Raw genomic sequence first — 22,873 nt, 5'->3', positions numbered from 1 at the left:
ATCTGGAAGGCAGAGTTACAGAGATGGAGGAGATTGGGGAGTTGGAGACAGAGAAGTCCTGTCTTCTGGTTCACTCCCCCAAAAAGCTACAAATAGGGCGGGGCCAGGCAGAAGCCAGGACCCAGGAACTCCATCCAGGTCTCCTACATGGGTGGCAGGGGCCCAATTATTTGGGCCATCTTCTACAGTCTTCCCGGGGGTATTAGCAGGGTGCTGGACCAGAAGCAGGGAAGCCAGGACTCAAGCAGTACTCTGCTGCAGGATGCCAGTGTCCTAAGTGGTGGCTCAAGCCACTTCTAACCCCAGGCACCTCTGTTCTGATTTCTTTCACCATAGCTTAGTGGTATTTGCTACAAAATTCCACATAAATCATATTACATAAGATGTACACAGGGTGACTGCTTTCTTTACTTTGGCCTGAACATGATGTTCTTGCGGTTCATCCCTATCTCAACATCTATGTCTCATCATTTCTATTGCTTTTAGTATATACGAGCATATCACTACCTGTTTATCCATTTCCTTGTTAGACATTTGGGCCACATACAGATTGAGTCATTATGAATAGAGTTGTTATGAACTTTCCTGTCCAAGTCCCTTGACTAGTATTTTTCTTTTGTTGGGGAAATACTTGGAAGTGAAACCCCACCAGTGGACCGATCCACACAAATGGTTGCACTACTGGATTTGAAACTCTTTGAAAACAGGGACCAAGTTTGGCTCAATGGGTTATGCCCAGAGTTTCACATTATAAAGAGCATATGGGAGGCATTAACTATTGATGTATTGGTTCTATGTACTGATGAGAAAATATTCTTTAAAAGTGACATAAGTGAAGTCAGCATGTATCATGTAGTTAAAGCACCAGTTAGGATGCTTGAGGCCAGCGCCGAGGCTCACTAGGCTAATCCTCCACCTGCAGGGCCAGCACACTGGGTTCTAGTCCCAGTCGGGGCACCAGATTCTGTCCCAGTTGCTCCTCTTCCAGTCCAGCACTCTGCTGTGGCCCAGGAAGGCAGTGGAGGATGGCCCAAGTGCTTGGGCCCTGCACCCACATGGGAGACCAGGAGTAAGCACCTGGCTCCTAGCTCCAGATCGGCGGGCCAGCCATAGCACCCATTTGGGGGGGGGGGGTGAACCAATGGAACGAAGACATTTCTCTCTGTCTCTCTTTCTCACTGTCTAACTCTGCCTATCAAAAAAAAAAAAAAGACATAAGCCAACACATTTTTAATTCAATTTGTCTTTCATTACACTATGTTCCTTTTTCAAGGATACAATCACCTTATTCAAAAATCCTTTTTTTCAATAAATTTTCAAGTTATTTTAAATTTTGGAGTAAGTGGGATACTTACACCTCTTAAAGAGGTACAATGCAACCCTTCAACATCAATACATAGCCTTAATCAACTATACTAGTCCTCTGCCTTTTCATTTCCTTACCTTTTTGTGTGTGTTTGGAGCCTACCAACTCCTCTGTTCAATATTTTTTACAGAATATTAGAGGCTGGCGCTGTGGCGTAGCAGGTAAAGCCGCCGCCTGCAGTGCCAGCATCCCATATGGGCGCCGGTTCGAGTCCCAGCTGCTCCACTTCCGGTCCAGCTCTCTGCTGTGGCCTGGGAAAGCAGTGGAAGACGGCCCAAGTCCTTGGGCCCCTGCATCCATGAGGGAGACCAGGAAGAAGTGCCTAGCTCCTGGCTTTGGATCGGCACAGCTCTGGCCGTTGCGGCCACCTGGGGAGTGAACCAGTGGATGGAAGACTTCTCTCTCTCTGACTCTCCTCTCTGTGTGTAACTCTGACTTTCAAATAAAAATAAATAAATCTTTAGAAATGTATATATATACAGAACAGCATACACCATCATGAGCCATAATCGCCCCGTTGTGCTGCAAAATGACAGAACCCACTGCATTCATTACACTGCGTTCTAATGCCCATTGTCCAGTCACCTCTCATCCCCCTCCATGCACCCTTCCCGGCCTCCAGCAATCACTACTTTAAATTCGGATTGAATACACATTTACACACACATTCTTGCAAAAATAACAATTATATATAAATATATATAATTTTTTTAATTTTCCCATATGAGGAAGAATATGAAGTATTTGTTTCTGTGTCTGGCAGATTTCTCTTAACACAATCTCAAGTTCCACCCAAGTAGCTGCAAATGTCAGGATTTCATTCTTTTATAGGACAGAATAATATTCCATTGTGTATATATGCAGTATTTTCTTTATAAAGTCATCCAGCGATGGACATTAGTTGACCATATCTTGCAAAAAACATGGGAGTGCACATATCTCTTTTTTTTAAGATTTATTTATTTATTTATTTGAAAGTCAGAGTTACACAGAGAGAAGGAAAGGCAGAGAGACAGAGAGAGAGAGAGGTTTTCCATTCACTGGTTCACTCCCCAAATGGCCACAACAGCCGGAGCTGCGCCGATCTGAAGCCAGGAGCCAAGCGCTTCTTCCTGGTCTCCCTCATGGGTGCCACGGCCACACATATGTCTTTCATGTGCTGGTTTAATTCCCTTTGCATACGTGCCCTGAAGCGGGATAGCAGAATCATATGGTTGATCTATGGTTAGCTTTTAAGTAATCGTCACACTGTTACCCAGAACGGCTGTATTAATTTGCATTCCCACCAACAGTATGTAAGTTTTTCCTTTTCTCCAGCATTTGTTATTCTTTGTCTTTTTGATAATAACCATTCTACTGGAGTGAGATTATACTTCATTGTGGTTTTGACTTGCATTTCCCTGAAGGTAGTGATATTAAGCACTTTTTCACGTATTGTTGGCCTTCTACTTTTCTTCTCTTAAGAAATGGCTGGGGGCCGGCGCTGTGGCGCAGTGGGTTAACGCCTGGCCTGAAGCGCCAGCATCCCATATGGGCACTGATTCTAGTCCCAGCTGCTCCACTTCCCATCCAGCTCTCTGCTGTGGCCTGGGAAAGCAGTAGAAGATGGCCCAAGTCTTGGGCCCATTCACCTGCGTGGAGAGACCCAGAGGAAGCTCCTGGCTCCTGGCTTCGGATCGGCGCAGCTCCGGCAGCTGCAGCCATCTGGGGAGTGAACCAGTGGATGGAAGACCTCTCTCTCTTTAAATCTTTAAGAAAATCTTTAAGAAAAAAGAAGTAATGGCTGTTCAGATCGTTGGACCATTTTGTAACTCTGTATGTTGTTATTTTTTTTTCAGGTTTTTTGAGTTCCTTATATATTCTAGATACTAATCTTTTGTCAGATCAGAAGTCCTGTTGATGGTTTTATAAAATTATGTCCCACGGAGAAGGCCAAATGATATTTAAAACTACAATAGTAATAATAATAATACTGCTTAAAATGTTAACATGTATTAAAGCCTAACAGAAACAACTTCAGATGATCATCACAGTCATTCTTTTTTTATCTGAAAGGCAGAGTTACAGAGAGGCAGAGACAGAGAGAGAGGTCTTCCATCTGATGGTTCATTCCCCAAATGTCCACATGGAGCTGGGCTGGTCCAAAGTCAGGAGCCAGGAGCCTGCTCCAGGTCTCCCACACAGGTTCAGGGGCCCAAGCACCTGGGCCACCTTCTACTTTTTTTCCCAGGCCATATCAGAAAGCCAGATTGGAAGTGGACTCAAACCGCCACCCATATGGGATGCTGGCCCTGCAGACGGTGGCTTTACCCATCATGCCACGGAGCCAGCCCCACACACTCGTTCTTTGTATTCTACGTACAAGGAATAAGTCTTCTAGAAGTTAATTGCTTCATGTCACACAACTAAAAGTTGATGTGCCTGTAATGGATTTGAAGAAGGAATGTTGGCTTATTATTTGATTTTTAAAGCTTTTCATTCATTCATTTATATTTATTTGAAGGACTCAGAGAGAGACAGAGACAGAGAGGGGGACAGAGACAAAGCTCTTACATCTGTTGGTTCACTTCCTAAGTGCTTGCAACAGCCGTGACTGGGCCAGACCAAAGCCAGGAGTCTAGCACTCAGTCTGGGTCCCCCATGTGGGGGGCAGGGACCCGAATACTTGAATCCTCATCTGATGCCTCCAAGGGTGTGCATTAGCAGGAAGCTAGAATCAGACACAGAGTGGGAACTCCAGTCCAGGGTTCTAATTTGGGTCACAGGAGTCCCGAGCAGCATCTTAACTGCTATACCAAATGCCTGCCCAGGGTTTAATTGTTCAAAATGTACTACTTTTGAAAAGTTATCAGTCTAAGTTTTTCCCACACAAAGCATGAAAATGACAATAATATCTATATCATCTATATATTACAAGGATCAAATGTGACCATTCATTTTATTGATTTATTTACTTATTTTGAAAGAGAGAGAGATCTTTCATCTGCTGGTTCACCCCCCCCCCCCAGATGGCCACAATGGTCAGAGCTGGGCCAGGCCGAAGCCAGGAACCAGGAGCTCCATCTGAGACTCCCACATAGGTGTCAGGGGCCCTTGGTCATCCTTCACTGTTTCTCCCTGTCTATTAGCAGGGAGCTGGACAGCAAGTGGAGCAGCCTGGACTCGAACCAGCACCCATATGGGATGCCAGTGTCACAGACAGTGGCTTTACCCATTAGGCCACAACACTTGTCTCATGACTGTTTATTTTGATTCATTGTGTAACAGAGGAAATCACCATGCCAGGTAAGAGCCATGACTGTCAACATCAACATCACCGTCGTCATCGTTGTTGTCATTATTATCTGACTGCTTACTGTGTGGCCTTAGCCAGGTTACTGTTGGACATGTTAAAGAAGGGTAATAGGCCGGCGCCGCAGCTCACTAGGCTAATCCTCTGCCTTGCGGCGCCGGCACACCGGGTTCTAGTCCCGGTCGGGGTGCCGGATTCTGTCCCGGTTGCCCCTCTTCCAGGCCAGCTCTCTGCTGTGGCCCGGGAGGGCAGTGGAGGATGGCCCAAGTGCTTGGGCCCTGCACCCCATGGGAGACCAGGTTAAGCACCTGGCTCCTGCCATCGGATCAGCGTGGTGCGCCGGCCGCAGCGCGCTGGCCGCGGCGGCCATTGGAGGGTGAACCAACGGCAAAGGAAGACCTTTCTCTCTGTCTCTCTCTCACTGTCCACTCTGCCTGTCAAAAAATAAATAAAAATAAATAAAAAAATAAAAAATAATAAAAATAAAAATAAAAAAAATAAAGAAGGGTAATAGTACCCGAGTGTTGTGAAGATTAAAGGATAGAATGTGTATGAAGCCTGCCCCGTAGTTGGCACTGAACACATTCTCAGTACAGAGCTGCTGCTGTAGGTAGGAGGGCTTCCAACTGGGCTTCAGGCTTCCCTGTCAGCCAGACCAATACTTTGACTAAAACAACCAATTAGCGAGTCCATTAGAGAAGTCTCTAGTATCAATTACAATGGGTTCCAGGCATCAGCCAAAGTTACAGCAAATATCAGTGGCCCTTGTTCTCTTATGGAACTTGAAGAAGTTAGTTTAAAAATTGCAGCTCTGACTTTCTGGCGATGTGAGTAAAGTGAATCGTGTATAAATTGGCGATCGTTTTATCCAAACATAAAGTGCTTTGCTTACAGCCATGTTCATATTTATGTAAACCATGGAATATAATCTAAACTTTGTTTAACTGATTTTTTTCATCTTTTGAGCCTTGAAATACTGAAGTTTTATTACCCTTAACTAGAAGCATCCTTTTACAGGAAATTTTAAAGTTACAGTTGTCAATAAATCATAAACCAAGTCTGCAATTGCAGACTGAAAGCACCCAGACACAGCTCTCTGATCGGGAGGGAACCAGAAGGGGTGGATCGCCAGGCTGGAGCATCAGGCCCAGCATCAGCTGACACACAGCCCTTTCTTCAAGCCAACCCATTGCCTCTGAAACACAAGGCTCAATGACTACTGAGAGATCAATGGATGGCAAATTTTTCTCTGTGTGTCTCTCATTCTCTCTCTGTCACTCTGCTTTTTAAATAAACAAACAAACAAACAGATCTTTAATAAATAAATTAATTAATTAATTAAAACACAGGGATTGTTCTACATAAAGGATTCCTTGGCCCTACGGGTCATATGTCAGTTGACCTAATGGCTCTGTGCTTAGATGACCAAAATAAACAGATCTGCCGTCAGGTGCACCCAAAACGTCAAAATGCAAATCCAAGAGTACAGCTGCAAGGACTGAATTATCAGATGCCAAAGCTCTTCCCCTCTTTCCTATCCTAATCCCAAGGCCCCTGGGATGTCTCTGATGGACACATTGGTTTGGTTTGGGTGGCTTTGGTTTTCACCTGTGCTTTGCAATGATTGATTTTCAAGGATGACACTCTCCATTGCATGGATTCTCCATTCTACACATTCCACAATAGGAATGTAGGAGGTCTGATAAAATATGAGGGTTTTTTTTTCTTTTTAAGTTCATGCAAAATATGTATTAAGAGGAAACTGCAAAGATTTCACAAATGTTTGCACCAAAGAAAACTTACTTTTTAATTTCATTTTCGTCCGGGCTTTCTGAAGTCTCCTGATACGTAGAGACCTCCACTGTGGTTCATCGCGGGAGAGGATGTGCACACTAGCCCGTCAGGACAAGTGTTCCGAGACTCCGACTCCTGATGCGTTAGCACGGAAGCACCTTCCCTGGAGACACCCACGTTAGTAGACATTTGTTCCTTAAATGGTTTGAGACAGAACCAGAAACTGACTTCTGAGTTCCACTGAGGGCAGGTCCTAAACACACGTTTCAAAGTCCCAGGAAATGGTCACTCCTCTGAGCCCTGAGATGTCCTGACTCATCTGATCCACTGACAATCTTTTCCTTCTTTGCAGATTCACGTGTTCTGTTCCATTAATTTGTTGGAATAGAGGTGCATTTATTTATTTACTTATTGGAACAGCAGCATGCAGAGTGACACCAAGAATTACAACAGCTCTGAGTCGGCCGCAGGCACTTGCATACATAATGAATATGAAGGAACATGCAGGTAGAGAACCAATTGAAACAGAACACTGCGTTGAAGGCATTAGTCACAGTCCATAAGGCACTTTTACATATATGATGTATAACAGCCCAAGTTCTGGATGGCAAACCACAGAAGCCATTTCTGGTTCATTGCAACAGAAATCAGAGTGCTAGAAGAAGAGTGGCTAGAATTTCTAGGGACACCAGGGCATGGGGGGCAATCAGGAACTAAGGGAAGAGGCTGTTCTGTGTGGCATAGCCTGAGACATGCCGCGGTCACATCAGGTTGAAAGCCATCGCAGCCCCTGCTGCTCTATCGTCTCACACCCCCTGAGTCTTGGTGCCCCTCCCGCTAGGTGCAGAGCTCCAGGCAATGGCACAACCAATTGACAGGTCTGTGTCCCGTGTTAGAAAGAACGTCTCCTTCCTCACCCCTCACTTCCTGTGGTGCAGAAAGGGCCACTGCGCTAATTTCAGGCTGTGCGTAAGAAACCACTACAAGTTTAAGGTTTTGAAAACAGGACATAGAGGTATAAAAGGGGTGAGGCTATCAAGAGCATCTACAAATTACAACGATCTTTGGGTCTAAGAATATGTAAGTAAGAGCTTAATACATTTTGTTCTTTTTTTAAAGATTTTATTTGTTTATTTGAGAGGTAGAGTTATAGACAGTGAGAGGGGGGAGAGAGAGAGAGCGAGAGAGAGAGAGAGAGAGAGGTCTTCCATCCGCTGGTTCACTCCGCAGATGGCTGCAACAGCCGGAGCTGCACCGATCTGAAGCCAGGAGCCAGGTGCTTCTTCCAGGTCTCCCAAACAGGTGCAGGGGCCCAAGGACCTGGGCCGTCTTCTACTGCTTTCCCAGGCAACAGCAGAGAGCTGGATTAGAAGAGGAGCAGCTGGGACTAGAACTGGCGCCCCTATAGGATGCCGGCACCTCAGGCGGAGGATTAACCTACTGCGCCACAGCACCGGCCCCCTTAACACATTTTTGAATCTATGCTTGAGTATGAAAAAAATGTGGAATGAAAGGCTTTTTTCAGAATATTGTATTCAAATGTATCTGAACATATAAATGATGTATTTCCCCTATGTGAACATATAAATAATGTATGTCATATGTAATAAGCAACTGTGAAATTATTTGACAATCCTGGCCCTGCTAATACCCAGCTGGGTAACCTTAGAAATGTGATTTAGCCTGTCCAGTTTTCTCAGCTGCAAAAAATGTTAGAATATTGGATTTCTAAAAGCCCTTCCAACTTGAAAATCCACTCATTCTTAGCCCAGATAACACGCTGTTGTGAATGTTAGAGCAATGCAGTTTTCCTCGCTCATCTTTAGGTGGGAGGGTTTAGTTCGTATTAATCACCAGCAGCCATGCACTTGCTTGCGTTTTGGATTGATTGAACTAAGAATGTTATCCAGTGCTTTTGGCTATTTGGGGATATTTGGGATATTTGTACTATAGAACTATTCACCATAACCATGTATCTACGTACCTGGAAATACATGTACACACACACACACACATACACAGCAGAAACAACAAGTGTGGTAACCAGGTTAACAGAGAGAGTATTTGAGTGATCAGAGGCCTGCAAGAGGAGAGAATAGAAGAAATACTACACTGCCCAATTTTCACCAACTGGCATTATTTTTTATTTATTCGTGTGTATCACTACTAATTACAACAGTCGTCTCCCACAGTGAGAACACTGCTCGACCCTGAGCCCACGCTTTATTTCTTTTTTAAAGCATTTTTCCTTTATTTTCTCCCATAGGCTGTTAATTAATTGCCATGACAGGTAAGTAGGCCCCGAACGCTCGATCCAAGTGGGCTGTCCCTGCCCCCTACTTGTTAGCACACTCCCGACTCTCAGCAAAGCAGCAGGTCCCGGCACACAGCCCCCTCTCCTCCCTTCTCCCAGCCCCCTCTCCATGTGTGGTGCAGAAGCAACACAAGCTTGCATCAAGCTCACCACGTCACTTCTTTCATCATCGCCCTGAAAAGTTTCCCAAGCTTTGGAAAGGCAAAATTATACTCTAAGCTGCTCCCTATTCTCTGTACTTAGTGAGATGCAAATAGACTTAAGTGGGGTAGAAATACAATGGCAAAGCTGTGAGATGGATTTCATACCCTACAGAGGAAAATTAATCTAAAGAGAAAAACTCAAACTTCCTTCTCTCCCCCAAATCCCAAGGAGATGGAGAAAATGGATTAAGTACCAGGGAGATGTTTTCACATTTTTAAATCTGTGTTTCTCTCTTCCTCCCCCGACCCTCAGTCACTGGCCTCTGGCAATAAAGAATGAGCCATGGTGATAGAAAATTGCCTAAGACCCTGGCTGGCTTCAGACAACTTTGCTACTGGCACAGTGGAAAACTCTACTTAGCTTTCAACGAGGTTTCTTTTCCATCTACAGAATCCCCAGGCAGCAAACACCACACACCTACAAGGTAAATCCTGACTTGTGTTAAATAAATGCAGGAGCTAATAAATAATGTTCATAGCATAAGTGAGCAGCGCCATGGAGGTAGTTTAACAAGAAACATTTTCTTAGGGAAAAACCAATAATATTTTCTTTCCTAGGGAAAATATATGTCCTCTGTTGCATCCTTAACTACTGGCCTGACCCTGCCCGTGTCTTGGAAATGTTCTAAGTGAAAAAGTTGCCCAGACTTCATCCAATGCAAGCTATTGTCTAGCTTCAAAGCCATCCCTCTGCGACCTGCTGTGTGAGTCTGGGGCTCATTCTGTAGACCCCATTCCTTGCCAGCCAGCTCCTTACAAACTTGTCTCTTCCGATACACAGGTAACGCCCAAAAGTTGTGGAGAATGAGTTTCGGGACTGACGCTGTGGCATGATGGGTAAAGTTGTCACCTCTGGCATCAGCATCTCGTATGAGTCTCAGTTTCTGTTCCAGCTGCTCCACTTCTGATTCAGCTCCCTGCTGATGTGCCTGGGAAAACAACGGAGGATGGCCCAAGTGCCTGGGCCCCTGCACTCACTTGGGAGACCCTGAAGAAGCTCCTGGCTTCCAGCTTCAGATGGGTCCAGTCCTGGCCTTTGTGGCCATTTGGGGAGTGAACAGCAGATGGAAAATCTCTGTTTTTCCTTCTCTCTCTCTCTCTCCTCTCTCTCTCTCTCTCTCTCTGTAACCCTGCCTTTCAAATAAAATAAATACCTCTTTTAAAAAAAGATAGTTGCTTTTGATGCAAAAAGTTTGTGAAATACATACCCATGAAAACTCTTGAATAAGTTCATGGAAATGAACATTATGAAGAAACTATATGTGGATTTCAAATATTTTGTACAAAAATACTTGTCTTTTAATTCCATTTTCCTTTTTTTAAAGATAGATTTATTTATTTATTTATTTCAAAGTCAGATTTACACAGAGAGAGAAGAGGCAGAGAGAGAGAGATCTTTCATCCGATGGTTCACTCTCCTAATAGCCATAACAGATGGAGCTAGGTTGATCCAAAGCCAGGAGCCAGGAGCCTCCTCCGGGTCTCCCACACAGGTGCAGGGGCCCGAGCACCTGGGCCACCTTATACTGCTTTCCAAGGCCATAGCAGAGAGCTGGATAGGAAGTGAAGCAGCCGGGACTTGAACCGGCACCATATAGGATGCTGGCACTGCAGGAGGCGGCTTTACCAGCTACACCACAGCGCTGGCCCTAAATTCCATTCTATGAAATGTTTGAAGTACCCTCGTATGGGGTGATTGGAAAAGACTGGATGGTTCGGGAGTGAAAATGGGCTCAGCCTTGTTTCCTTACCGGGACTATCAGCGTCACCCAGCTTGCTTCTAAACTTGGCCGTGAGAATGGTCAAGCAGCAGAAGGTGACTCCAGTCTAGTTTTCCAACACTAGTGCGCTCTCAGCAATACCAGAAAGCCAGTGCCCTCTCCCTGAGGGCCCAGGGCCCAGATCGGTGGGACTCTCCCTCTAAGCTCAAAGACAGCAGCACTGAGAAAGGATGCCCCTCCACCGAGGTCTGGGGTCCAGTCCCCAGGGAGCCTTCTCCTCGCTTCTGTGCCTTAGTAGTTCCCATGTCACCCCTTCCTCCCCTCCAACCACAGGAGAGGTCGCTGTTTCTGGAATTCTGCCTATTCTCCATTAAATACTCATGTGTATTGAGTGATCTCTGGTCAAAGAATGAGCGAACCCTGACACGGAGAAATGTACACCAGAGATAAGCCCCCAAAACAGAGTCTTAAAGATGGACTTTGGGGGTTGTTTCAGTTACCCCTTTGATCCTGAGCGCAGCGCTGACAAGTAGACTTCTAGTGATCAATGACACGCGGTGGTTCTACAGTTAGATCACACTGCCTGTGCTGGATGTTGAAGTGCTTACCAAACCAAGAGCCTTGGGAGGCCTAAGGCACTGCCCGACTTGACCATTGTGGCGGTAACCACGATGACACTCTTCAGAACGGTACAGCTTCTCCAGGATGCCCTAGAGCTCGTACAGAGAGAAAACCTCACATCTTTCCATGCTCAGCCCTAGTCACAGTGAGATAAGCAGGAAGCTTCCTGACCAGTCTTAAAATAATCACTTACTTCTCTTGCTTGCTTGTGGAATATAAGACATAAAGTTAATTGTGCACATTCGGAATTTAAAATTTTTTTAGGCTTTGAAGGCTGAGCAGCAAAATTGATGAGATTATATAGGTATTCACACAACGAAAGGTAAAACAAGTTTTCTCACAATTTGTATTAAAGCAATTTGAAATGTAATATACTCAATTATATAGCTCAGTATAATTTTTGTAATACACATCTAATAAAGAGAATGGAATTTTGTGGAGAGATTACTTAATTCAGGTTCAAAGTCAAATTGTTTGCCAATATAATCTTCAATGCTGATTTTAATGAACTTTTATGTATTCAATCGAAACTTAGAAATGATATCTTTTTAGATTGATAAGTATTACCAAATATTAACATTAACTTAGAAAACATTTATGGAATTCTACAGATGCTTCTCATACGTGTGTTTTAATATATTGCAAATTTATCAGTTTCAATGGGAGCTTAGTAGAAATCTTCAATTGTACAGTTAAATAGGTTCTGAAGTATTGAAACTTCCTGTTGCCTTGAGTTCTGAAAAACATTACTGAAACTTTAGTTTGAGCTTGGTGATGTAGTGACAGCAAATTTATGAAGGGAGAGAATCTCACTTTTTTTTTAACTCAGAAAATATACAATGGAACTTGACATTAATTGCAGTTCAAACAACATTAGTTGTCAAAGTAATTTTACCGTAGTTAAGTTTCACATCTATAAGTGCCATTTGCCTTGTAATTTTAGGTTGAGTTCATTAATAAACATTGTTAAACTTTTAACAAAGACTAATTTACAGCGCCATTCAGTGTTTGCTAATAGTGGTTCCAGACATTCTTTTCTTTCAGAAAAATTCAATCTCAGCCCTCAGCTCAAAATATTTATTATAATAAAATTTGACCACTGTTAAATCATATAACTGTCATGCAATAAGAAAAGTTATAATATTATATATATATTTCTGAAAAAAGTTCATGAAGCTAATAATAGTTGCCTGTAATAACAACTGAAGAAAACCATCGATACCACTGGTTTAATAACACAATATTCCAGTATTTTTTACAAAGTACCTACTGAGGTATAATACTGCAAATAAAAATAGGCTTTAAAATTTTACATTTTTACAAGCTTTGTAAAACTTTTCCTGCTCCACATACATTTTTTCCTGCCTTCAGTTGTAACACATCATAGCAGATTCCACTTCAGGTCACACTGAGTTAGAGTTTTCCCAACTTTTTGCACTTCTGCTCACCTCCATTTGTTTCACCCAGATTACTCATAGAGGCTAATTCTTTACTACAAACTTGTTGAGCATCGACTCCTTGAATGAACAATTAAGCAGCATCATAAACATCTGCCAACGCATGGAGAACGGAAGAAAACCACTCAGCATCATCCGCTTTGTTTCTAAATGGACTGTTGCTGTTTCTCTTCATGATCTGAGCTCTTCAAGCAACTGTTCCTGCTGAAAAGCTAATAGTTTATTTTCTCCAGACACATTGCTTTGGCTGCTGTGATAAAGCATGATTTAATGAACTCACCATCAGTAAATGACTTTTCTTGCTCGCTTGGCTAACAAATGAGACAGTTGGAAGCTACAGTGTCACTGCAAAATAAACCCAATGTTTGCCTTTTTATTTGATAACAAAATAATCAACCCCTCACCGTGCCTTAAAAGCACACATGCAAAGTCCATTTTCCCCGTGTTTTCTTGTCATGACATGATTGTATGAACTTGTGATTAAAAAAAATTTACAATATAATGATATGCATGGCACTCAAATGCAGTGGAGTTGTGACTGCATCACCTTAATTTGTACTGAGCTGAGCATCATTTTGCTAGGGAGGAAAGCACTATATGCGGTCTCCATTACAATTTCCCGACTTTGCCAGCACAGTATGAAGGCACCCACTGATTGCAAGTGACACAATGAATGTGGCTGGGGTCCAATAAAACATCATTTGTTGACATCGTTCATAAAATGTTCATGCGTCATCATATGTTATTTTCCTTTTGATTTGCCCAATCATTTAAAGATGTGAAAGCCATTCTTAGTTCAGGGCCATATAGACAGATGGTGGGCTAGATCTGGCTGTGGGCCATAACGTGCCCAGCCCTTTATCAATACAATAAAACTCCAGATCTAAGGGCTAAGAAGCTGACGTGAATCATAAAGCAGTGGCTAATTATGGCCTCTCACTCAGTTTCAATCCAAACAAGTTCACAGATCCAGATTCTCTTTGACTGAAGGGCGGACCAAGCACCCTTGAGGAAGGAACTTGCCCGTGGAGCATGCTTGTGAGAGCTACAAGTTTTCTCTGAAGGATATGCACCGGTTTATTGGAGCGACTTGCCTTAAGGAACAGGTAATACTAAACATGTCAGGGACTAGCCGAAAGCATCATGCGGAAAACCAAACCCAAGATCAACTTTCATGTGTTTTCATAGCTCATAGCTTTAAAGCCCCTCACTCTTGGCAAAGACCCCATGACACTGGGTGGTGTTTTCAGTGAGTTTGTTTCTGTTACTAACAGCCCTCATGGCAGACCATGCATGTCATCCACCCGGCTGGTCTCTGCCCTCCTCCTTCTTCTCCTGCACCTGTGAGCTCACAGCATTGTCCATTTATAGGACCATTTCTGAAATAGCAACCGAGGTGAGATGCAACCCTAGCAGCCAAGCAATAAATATTTATTCTCATGTGCCTAAAAATAGCACATCTGGAATGACCTCATAGGAAAAATCCAGATAAGACAGTCCTAGCCCTGGCATGAAGTCACTGGTAGACACACTTCTACACTCTGTATTGCAAACGTTTAAATACGAAAGATTCTCCCGAATCTCTTAATCTTTTTCTCCAAAACAAAATCCCAAGGAATTGAGATTTTTACGTTCAGTGTCCAGATGTACTTTTTCCATTTAAAGGGAATGCATTGAACTACAAGCAGTTAAGTGGTATCCTGTTGTTTTCAGCTCAACTGAAAACTTAGAACTCCATTAATTTCTTAGCGAGATCATACAACTGTTCCTGAGGGGAAAAGGCTGAAGGAGGAAGAGTGAAAGGAGCAGCCACTATTGCCCCTGCAGCACCCACCCCTCCCCCACGCCCATCCGAGCTGCATATGATGCTCTTACTCTGCCCACCACCCTTTCCTATGCCCTCAAAGCAAGTAGGGAACTGCAGGAGTGACCTTCAAGGTGCCCAAAAGCAACCTAGCTGATGCCCCTCCAGTTATCTGCAAAATCTATCCTGAGAGTTTTGCCAATCTGAGGGAAGCCGGGGATTTAAAGAATGGTATCAATAATGTGCTAAGCAAACTGCAAATGGTGTGGCGGTTAAATACTAGTTAAAACTTTCCAGCTGGTGCCGCGGCTCACTTGGCTAATCCTCCGCCTGCAGCACCAGCACCCCGGGTTGTAGTCCCGGTCAGGGTGCCGGATTCTGTCCCGGTTGCTCCTCTTCCAGGCCAACTCTCTGCTGTGGCCCAGGAGTGCAGTGGAGGATGGCCCAAGTCCTTGGGCCCTGCACCCACATGGGAGACCAGGATAAGCACCTGGCTCCTGGCTTCAGATTGGTGCAGCGCCAGCCGCAGCAGCCATTTGGGGGGTGAATCAACGGAAGGAAGAGCCTTCTCTCTGCCTCTCTCTGTCTCTAACTCTGCCTGTAAAAAAAAAAAAAACAAAAAAAAACTTTCCATAGGCAAATCAGAGTCCAAAAGATATCTACAAGTGGACCAAGGAAATGAATTAGGTCACTTATATCCAAATTATAGTAATTCCGCCTTAATCCACAGTTTCACTGCCCAATTTTAGTTGCTAATCTTTTACTGTGACTAATTTAAAAACATATAGGACTTGGTGCTATCTGTGGCTTCAGGCATCCACGGGAGGTTTTGAAAGATACTCTCGTGGGTAAAAGGGGCCTGCTGTAATGTGTCAGATGAGAGAAAGTTGACACATGTGCTAAAGATTCGGCAGCTTCATTTGCTGAAGATTCAGCGTCAGTCATTCACTGTCAGTCACCATCATAGATGTGATCTTCGGTGACCTCACCCAGCCTGTCAAGAGAGCTTCGCTGTGTGTTCTCAGCATCGTTGCTGAATCCCACTGCAATGCTCCGCACACAGGGTTGCAATGGCCAATCTTCCCTGCTGTTTGAGAGCCCCATGAGGGCAGACACTTTGTTTCTTTTTCTTTTTCTCTTTCTTTAATCCACAAATCTAGCATAATGCATGACCCATGCAGCAGCTTAACGTCAACCTCAAAGTGGACTCTAACGATAAAACTCAACACCGTTCACCCAGAACCAAAATGAACTGACTTAAAGATTGCAGTGCTATTCATATTGGGATAAGATGAAGTTATATGCGGTAGTGTGATATTTAAAAACGGGCGCTCAGCAATTATACTGCTAGGGTCAAATCCTGCTTCTGCCAATTGCTGCCTGAGCAGACTTGGTCAGTTTCCTTAGGCCTTTCTACACCTCAGTTTCCTCATCGATAAATTGGGAATATAATAAGTACCTACTTCGTAGGGCTTCGGGGAGGACTAAATGAGGTACCACACATATGATACTTAAAGCAAAACCAGCACAATGTAACTACTCTTTTTTTTTTTTTTTTTTTTTTTTTTTTTTTTTTTTTTACTTTTTGACAGGCAGAGTGGACAGTGAGAGAGAGACAGAGAGAAAGGTCTTCCTTTTGCCATTGGTTCACCCTCCAATGGCCGCCGTGGCTGGCGCACCGCGCTGATCCGAAGCCAGGAGCCAGGTGCTTCTCCTGGTCTCCCATGGGGTGCAGGACCCAAGCACTTGAGCCATCCTCCACTGCACTCCCGGGCCACAGCAGAGAGCTGGCCTGGAAGAGGGGCAACCGGGACAGAATCCGGCGCCCCGACCAGGACTAGAACCTGGTGTGCCAGCGCCGCTAGGCGGAGGATTAGCCTGTTGAGCCACGGCGCCGGCCACTACTCAATATTTTTTAATTATACTGCTAGTACTAGTACTAAAATGATGAAAACGACAATGATGAATTCAAAATGGAAATTTTAAGACAGTGATAAACTGATCATTCTTGCAACATATAAAATGGACAAATGACTCACATACAAAATACATAAATGACTTCAAATTTTAACTTAAAAAACAAAACATGAGAAAAACATATAAAAGTAAATCACTGAAATTGAAACTCAAATAGCCAACAAACATTGCAGTCCAAGCTCATTTTGGAAAATATAAGGTAAAATGCATCAAATCAGTAAACAGTTTGGATCATAAGCAGTAAGGAATTTTACTGGGTTTCACAAGCCAGCAGCAAAGTCATCGTGTAACCCAAAAGCTGGTTCATCAGGCCGCAAAGAATTCTAAGTTGGGTGGAGTTGGTCCTGAGAGAAGTCCTTTACGTTTATTAAGTTTGAGGACAGCCCAGGAAGTGTCATGCGTGTTCAGCTGAGTAATCATGTGACTATGTGTGTTCTGTGTGCACCTGAAGGTGCATATTTACTGGAAGGGGGGGAGGGGTTGACTTTCCGTGTTAGAAAGGTGATACCAAGGACTCTGCAGCCGCCTGTGTGCAGAATCCTGACCCAGGCTTCAGCGGGGCTGGGGCTTGTGGCTTCTTACCGAGGAAAGCGCTCTGCGGGCTTGGGTGCTCGTCCAGGTAGTTGTCTCTCCCACTTGCAAGGACAAAGGGCTGATACTAACTAGCATTAAAACGGGGCTGGGTCACTTTCCTTAAGGAGTGGTGTTATTCACGCCATGTCCTTCCAGAATGTTCACCCAGAGAAAATTGGATAAGAACCACAAACACGATGTTTCTTTTTCATCTGGTGTGTGCTCTTTGGTAAAGCAGTTGAGATGCACATTATAAAAGCATATCATTAAACATCTATTGTAGTTGAAGTTCATTCTCATCTAATTTTATTTATAAAGTGCTTAATGCTTTCTACTTCTATTAACAAAAATAAAAAAGAATTGCATGCTATTTTCAGACTGATGAGTGTGTTTAGCATTAGGTAGATTTCTTGTCCTATAAGTAAGAGGGAAAGTTTTATCCTGTGGACTAGAAACTAGGGACATTATTTATGATATTCATACTTGCTTCTGATTTAATTATTATCCAAAGCAGAATACCAATAGTCAATCTATATACACACATTTACCAAAGTAATAGTATGTGTTTTAGCATATATCTCACTTCAAATAAAATTTGTAAGTTTAGTTAAATAGCATATTGTTATAAATTAGATCATAAGAAACAGTGCCTTGGTTCATTTTCTCATTTTTAACTCATTAAAAAGTGAATAAATTAATCTATTATATTTGCATCATTTTAATGTCTTTCCAATATGCATTCTGAAATTCACCCCTCAGTAGTTTCAGTGATGTTTATTCCACGTTTAATGCAAATGAAATGCAAGAAACATTTGATGACATTTCTTAATCTTATATTAACATATTTATTTGACATAGAAATGGAATTAGAATATTTTGTCAGAAAAAAAAGTCTTATTTTGCTGAGAGTTTTGATAAAATGTGTTGGCTTTATCAATATAGAAAGGATTTTTTTTAATAAATCAAAAGAGATAAACCTACAGCTTCAAGATTTAATGAAAATGTATTTTACAACAAATGATAAGATAAACATCTTTATTATTAATGAAATTTGAAATTTGAAATTTTCCAGCATTTATAGATGCTATTATTGTCCTGCAGTGTATCTTAGTGGCTCACCGCTGAATTTATTGTACCTTCTACTCCTAAGGACCATTGTTTTGAAACAGGACTTGCTCTCTCTCTGGTCCTCAGCCTTGTATAGGGCAGCCTGGCAGTGCTAGTGAGTGCGTGGCTAAATTCCTAACTCCTTGTCCTTGGTAGCACAGTTCTGTGAGGTATTCTACAGGTTACTCAGGAAGTGGAATTGGGCTCAGTTGCCAATAACCCACTCTGTAATACCATTCTGTTTGTTTTGCTCTCTTCTCTATTTTCCAAGTGGCCTCAGGTGTACTCTCTGCATTATCTTTCAGATAAACTTCTTGAACCCCAGACCTCATCTTAGGATCTGCTTTTAGGGGAAGACAAACTAAAACACCTGTGCATTGGGAACAAGTTACCTGTAAGCGAAACAGTAACCAGTGTACTTAAGAGTTACTTTATAAGTCTTGGTGAGCCCTTTTTGAAATACCTCTCAAAACTGCAAATAGCTCTTATTGTTTATTAGGTAGTACCTCTTCTACATATTAGGTGTTTTTAAACATTTTCGTGAATTTGAAGAACTTCATATAGTTTGTAGCAGAGATAGCACTAAAAATATTTTTTGAAAAATCACTATGTGGTGTTTGGCATATAACTTGGATGGAATTCAAAGAATTGGATGAAATCTCTGTAACACATGCTTCTCAGTTCCACTTATTTATTACCATGAATTAGTTCCCTTAGCACTTATTTATAAAAATGGGGAAAGGATGCCAAAATCAACGTAGCAGTCTGTATTGTTCTGGCATTAAACATTCATTGATATATATATGAACTACTGGGTGGGTTCATTATCATGAATAAGAAAAGCATTTTCAATGAAAGTTGGATTTTTCTGTCTTAGAACAGTGTTGTTGTATTTGATCAATTGTGTAACAATAATAATAATTACTCAATCTAGAAAAAGTTTTTAACACAGCTTTATGGTCCTAGGAAGTATTTTAAAAATTCAGTCTCCATCATTTTATCATAAAAGTATAATAGAGGTTTTTTTTTTTTTTTTTTTTTTTTTTTTTTTTTTTTTTTTTTTTTTTTTTTTGGACAGGCAGAGTTAGGCAGTGAGAGAGAGAGAGACAGAGAGAAAGGTTTTCCTTTCCGATGGTTCACCCCCCAAATGGCTACTACGGCCAGCGCACTGCGCTGATCTGAAGCCAGGAGCCAGGTGCTTCCTCCTGGTCTCTCATGCGGGTGCAGGGCCCAAGCACTTGGGCCATCCTCCACTGCCTTCCCAGGCCACAGCAGAGAGCTGGCCTGGAAGAGGAGCAACCGGGACAGAATCCGGCGCCCCGACCGGGACTAGAACCTGGGGTGCCAGCACCACAGGCGGAGGATTAGCCTAGTGAGCCGTGGCACCGGCCCGTGTAATAGAGTTTTTTAGAAAAAGAATTGCTGGCCGGCGCCGTGGCTCAACAGGCTAATCCTCCGCCTTGCGGCGCCGGCACACCGGGTTCTAGTCCCGGTCGGGGCACCGGTCCTGTCCCGGTTGCCCCTCTTCCAGGCCAGCTCTCTGCTGTGGCCAGGGAGTGCAGTGGAGGATGGCCCAAGTGTTTGGGCTCTGCACCCCATGGGAGACCAGGAGAAGCACCTGGCTCCTGCCATCGGAACAGCGCGGTGCGCCGGCCGCAGCGCGCTACCGCGGCGGCCATTAGAGGGTGAACCAACGGCAAAGGAAGACCTTTCTCTCTGTCTCTCTCTCTCACTGTCCACTCTGCCTGTCAAAAATAAAAAAAAAAAAAGAAAAAGAATTGCTGACACAAAAATATATTCTGCAGAATTAGAATGACAAGAAAAAGGAACAGTATAAAATTCCCAAAGGAGATTATGCATGTATTTTTATAATGAATTATGATTATTGAATTAAATTGTTATGGTATTTAGATTCCTTTGGATAACTTTAAAAGAATGGTATTAACATTTCACTTTGAAGTATCAATGTTTAGAGATGCCAATAATTTTGCAGTTTAAACCTATTCTTTAAATGGCTAAAAGTCGATATTAAAATGTGCAAGGGGCACGTAGCTGTTATAAAGCCTACCGAAGGTTAAATACTAAATAAATTTGAAGGCTGTTATGGGTGAAGGCTCATCTTCCCAAAGTTCATACATGAAATCCTGACACTCAGCTTCTCAGAGTACCATCTCACCTGGAGATAGGCCAGCCATCAGCATGGCAAGGAGACATGCTGGGGCAGATTCTCCCTGACAAACTCAGAATCAAATGTTCCCACACTTCGACCTCTGAGTGCTGACTTCAGACCTATACGACGAAGTATCTCTGTTGTTAAAGCCACTCAGCTCGTGGTACCTTACTCTGGCAACCCTGGGAAAGCAGCGCAGGGACCATTCTGCTCGAGAAACTCACGCGGGCAGACACGGAGAATGTGGAAGGGTATTCACTCAGAGCCCTTGGCATGAGGGGAATGGGTAAGTAAGGTCTGGATCCCAATTACTTCTGGATCCTTGTATCCAACCCATTGCCAGTTATTTAGTGCGGGGGATGGGTTCTTGGAAATAGGAATGCAGTTTGGATCTTTGGGTCTTTCTGGCATTGCGCCTGTGGGGACATGTTCCTGCTATCCCAGGCTGGTAAATGCTTTTCCATTTCCTCCCTGATCCCCGCGGTCACGCACACCTTGGCGAAAGCTTCCTCCAGCTTCCTTTCAGTGGTTTGGCAATTTGGGGAGTTACAGCAACCTGTATCTTATGCACTTCATAACATCAAAGGACTTCCACTTACTCCTAATTTGCAGGCTGATTTTTACCTTCCACTATTTCCTTAAATGTGCCCCTTCCCCTACACATACAAATTTTGTATTCCAAAATTCACCATTCCTTCGTATCTGTTTATTTGTTGCAAATTTAGTTCCATTTCCTCTTCAGTTATGGGGTGAAAATTGGTGGGATCCAAAATAAATGACAGAGTAAAAAAAATAAATAATATTGACTGATAGAATGGTGGCACAATGGAGAGCTGGGTAGGTATATGGTATAGTACAAGTATAGACCCCTGATGAGGGCACATGTAGAGTAGCATTATAAAAACTGCAAACTTCAACTTTACGGTATGTTTTTTAAAATCTCATGGTAAACTATTAGAAAAACAATTTAAAAAGTAAACAGTAGAGTGGCAACAGCACAGAATAAATCGCATGTCATTGACCCTCCTCATGGAGGTAACCAAGGTCAACATCAACAGTGAAGTCACGTTGATAGCATGAATCCTTGACATGGTGCGATAATAATAGCACTTTACTCTCCAAGACCCATAGTCCCAGTGTAATCATGATAAAAACATCAAATAAATTCCAGTTGAGGGACTATCTACAAAACACCTTACAGTAAACCTTAAAACCAAGGAAAGACTGAGACACTGTCACAGCTAAGAGGTACCTAAGGACCTGTGATAAGTAAATGTATTCTGTCTTGGGTGGGATTCTGGACTAGAAAGAAACATGAAGTCAAAGCTAAGGAAATTTGAATAAAAGTATGGACCTCATTTAATAATAAGGAATCCATACTGGTCTGTTAATTTTAACAAATGTATCATGTAATTTAATATGTTAACTAAATGGGAGCTTTCTGGCCTATTTTCACAATTTTCTTTAATTCTAAAACTGTTCTACAATTTAAAAAATTTATTTTATAAAACATAACATATAACTACCTAATAGAATTAATGTTATTTTATAATGACATTATAGGTATATGTCAGATAAACAGTCCATTAAATGCAATTGCAAGGGTCTTACCTGTGTGTCCCTTTAGACCATATGCCTTTATTTTCAGTGTTGGCCATTGTAGCAGAAACTAAAAATGAGACCAAGAGACAGAAGCTATGTGTGGATTTCCATTATTTCGTTCAATTAGAATAATCAAACTTTTCTGTTTTGCTTTTGTTTTTTCTGGTTTTTGTTTGTTTGTTTTGAAGATCAGGGGCAAGATATGGAGTAGGATGAGGTAGAACAAACAACTTAAGAGCAGAATTAGCATTTTTCCAGATTTGAGTTGGTAATACATGTTCTAGAGACGCGAATGAGTTAATATACAAATATTGTATGGCAACATTCTTATTCAGCTTATTTGCAGTGACATGTACAAGATGTGTAAATGCATTAACTGCAATGATTTTGCTAAGACACTAATCCTTATTGTATCCTAAAGCTACAGAAATAGCTGTAGAAAGAAAGTCCTTAAGAGAAGCACATAACCATTCCTTCTCCCTTCCATATCTCCAGCTGGTTGTTTCTTTAAGCTTTGCTCTTTCTCTTGGAATCTCCTGCTCATTTATTGGACCTTATTCTCCTTCGATGTGTTTAACTCAGAAATACTCAGTTCCCAAGTTTTATGGATTTTAAGAATAACATTTTGCATTCATACTGAAAATGATGAAGTATTTCCACACATATGGTCATGTTTTATTTGCATAAAAATTTTGTAAAATATTCCTTCCTTAGCTAAGGAAATTGAAGCAATGAAGGTAAGGTAGGGCTGTCTTTGTCATCTTACACTGGCTGTTATTCTTGGTGGCTACCTAGCATCTGGTTACCTTTGCAGCATATGGAAATCTGCTACCTTGTAGGTGAATATGCCCTTTCCCAGCCTCCAGGCAAGA

This window comes from Lepus europaeus, chromosome 3, assembly GCF_033115175.1.
Source record: "Lepus europaeus isolate LE1 chromosome 3, mLepTim1.pri, whole genome shotgun sequence".
Taxonomy (NCBI): Eukaryota; Metazoa; Chordata; class Mammalia; order Lagomorpha; family Leporidae; genus Lepus; species Lepus europaeus.
Note: the sequence above shows the minus strand (reverse complement) of the source record.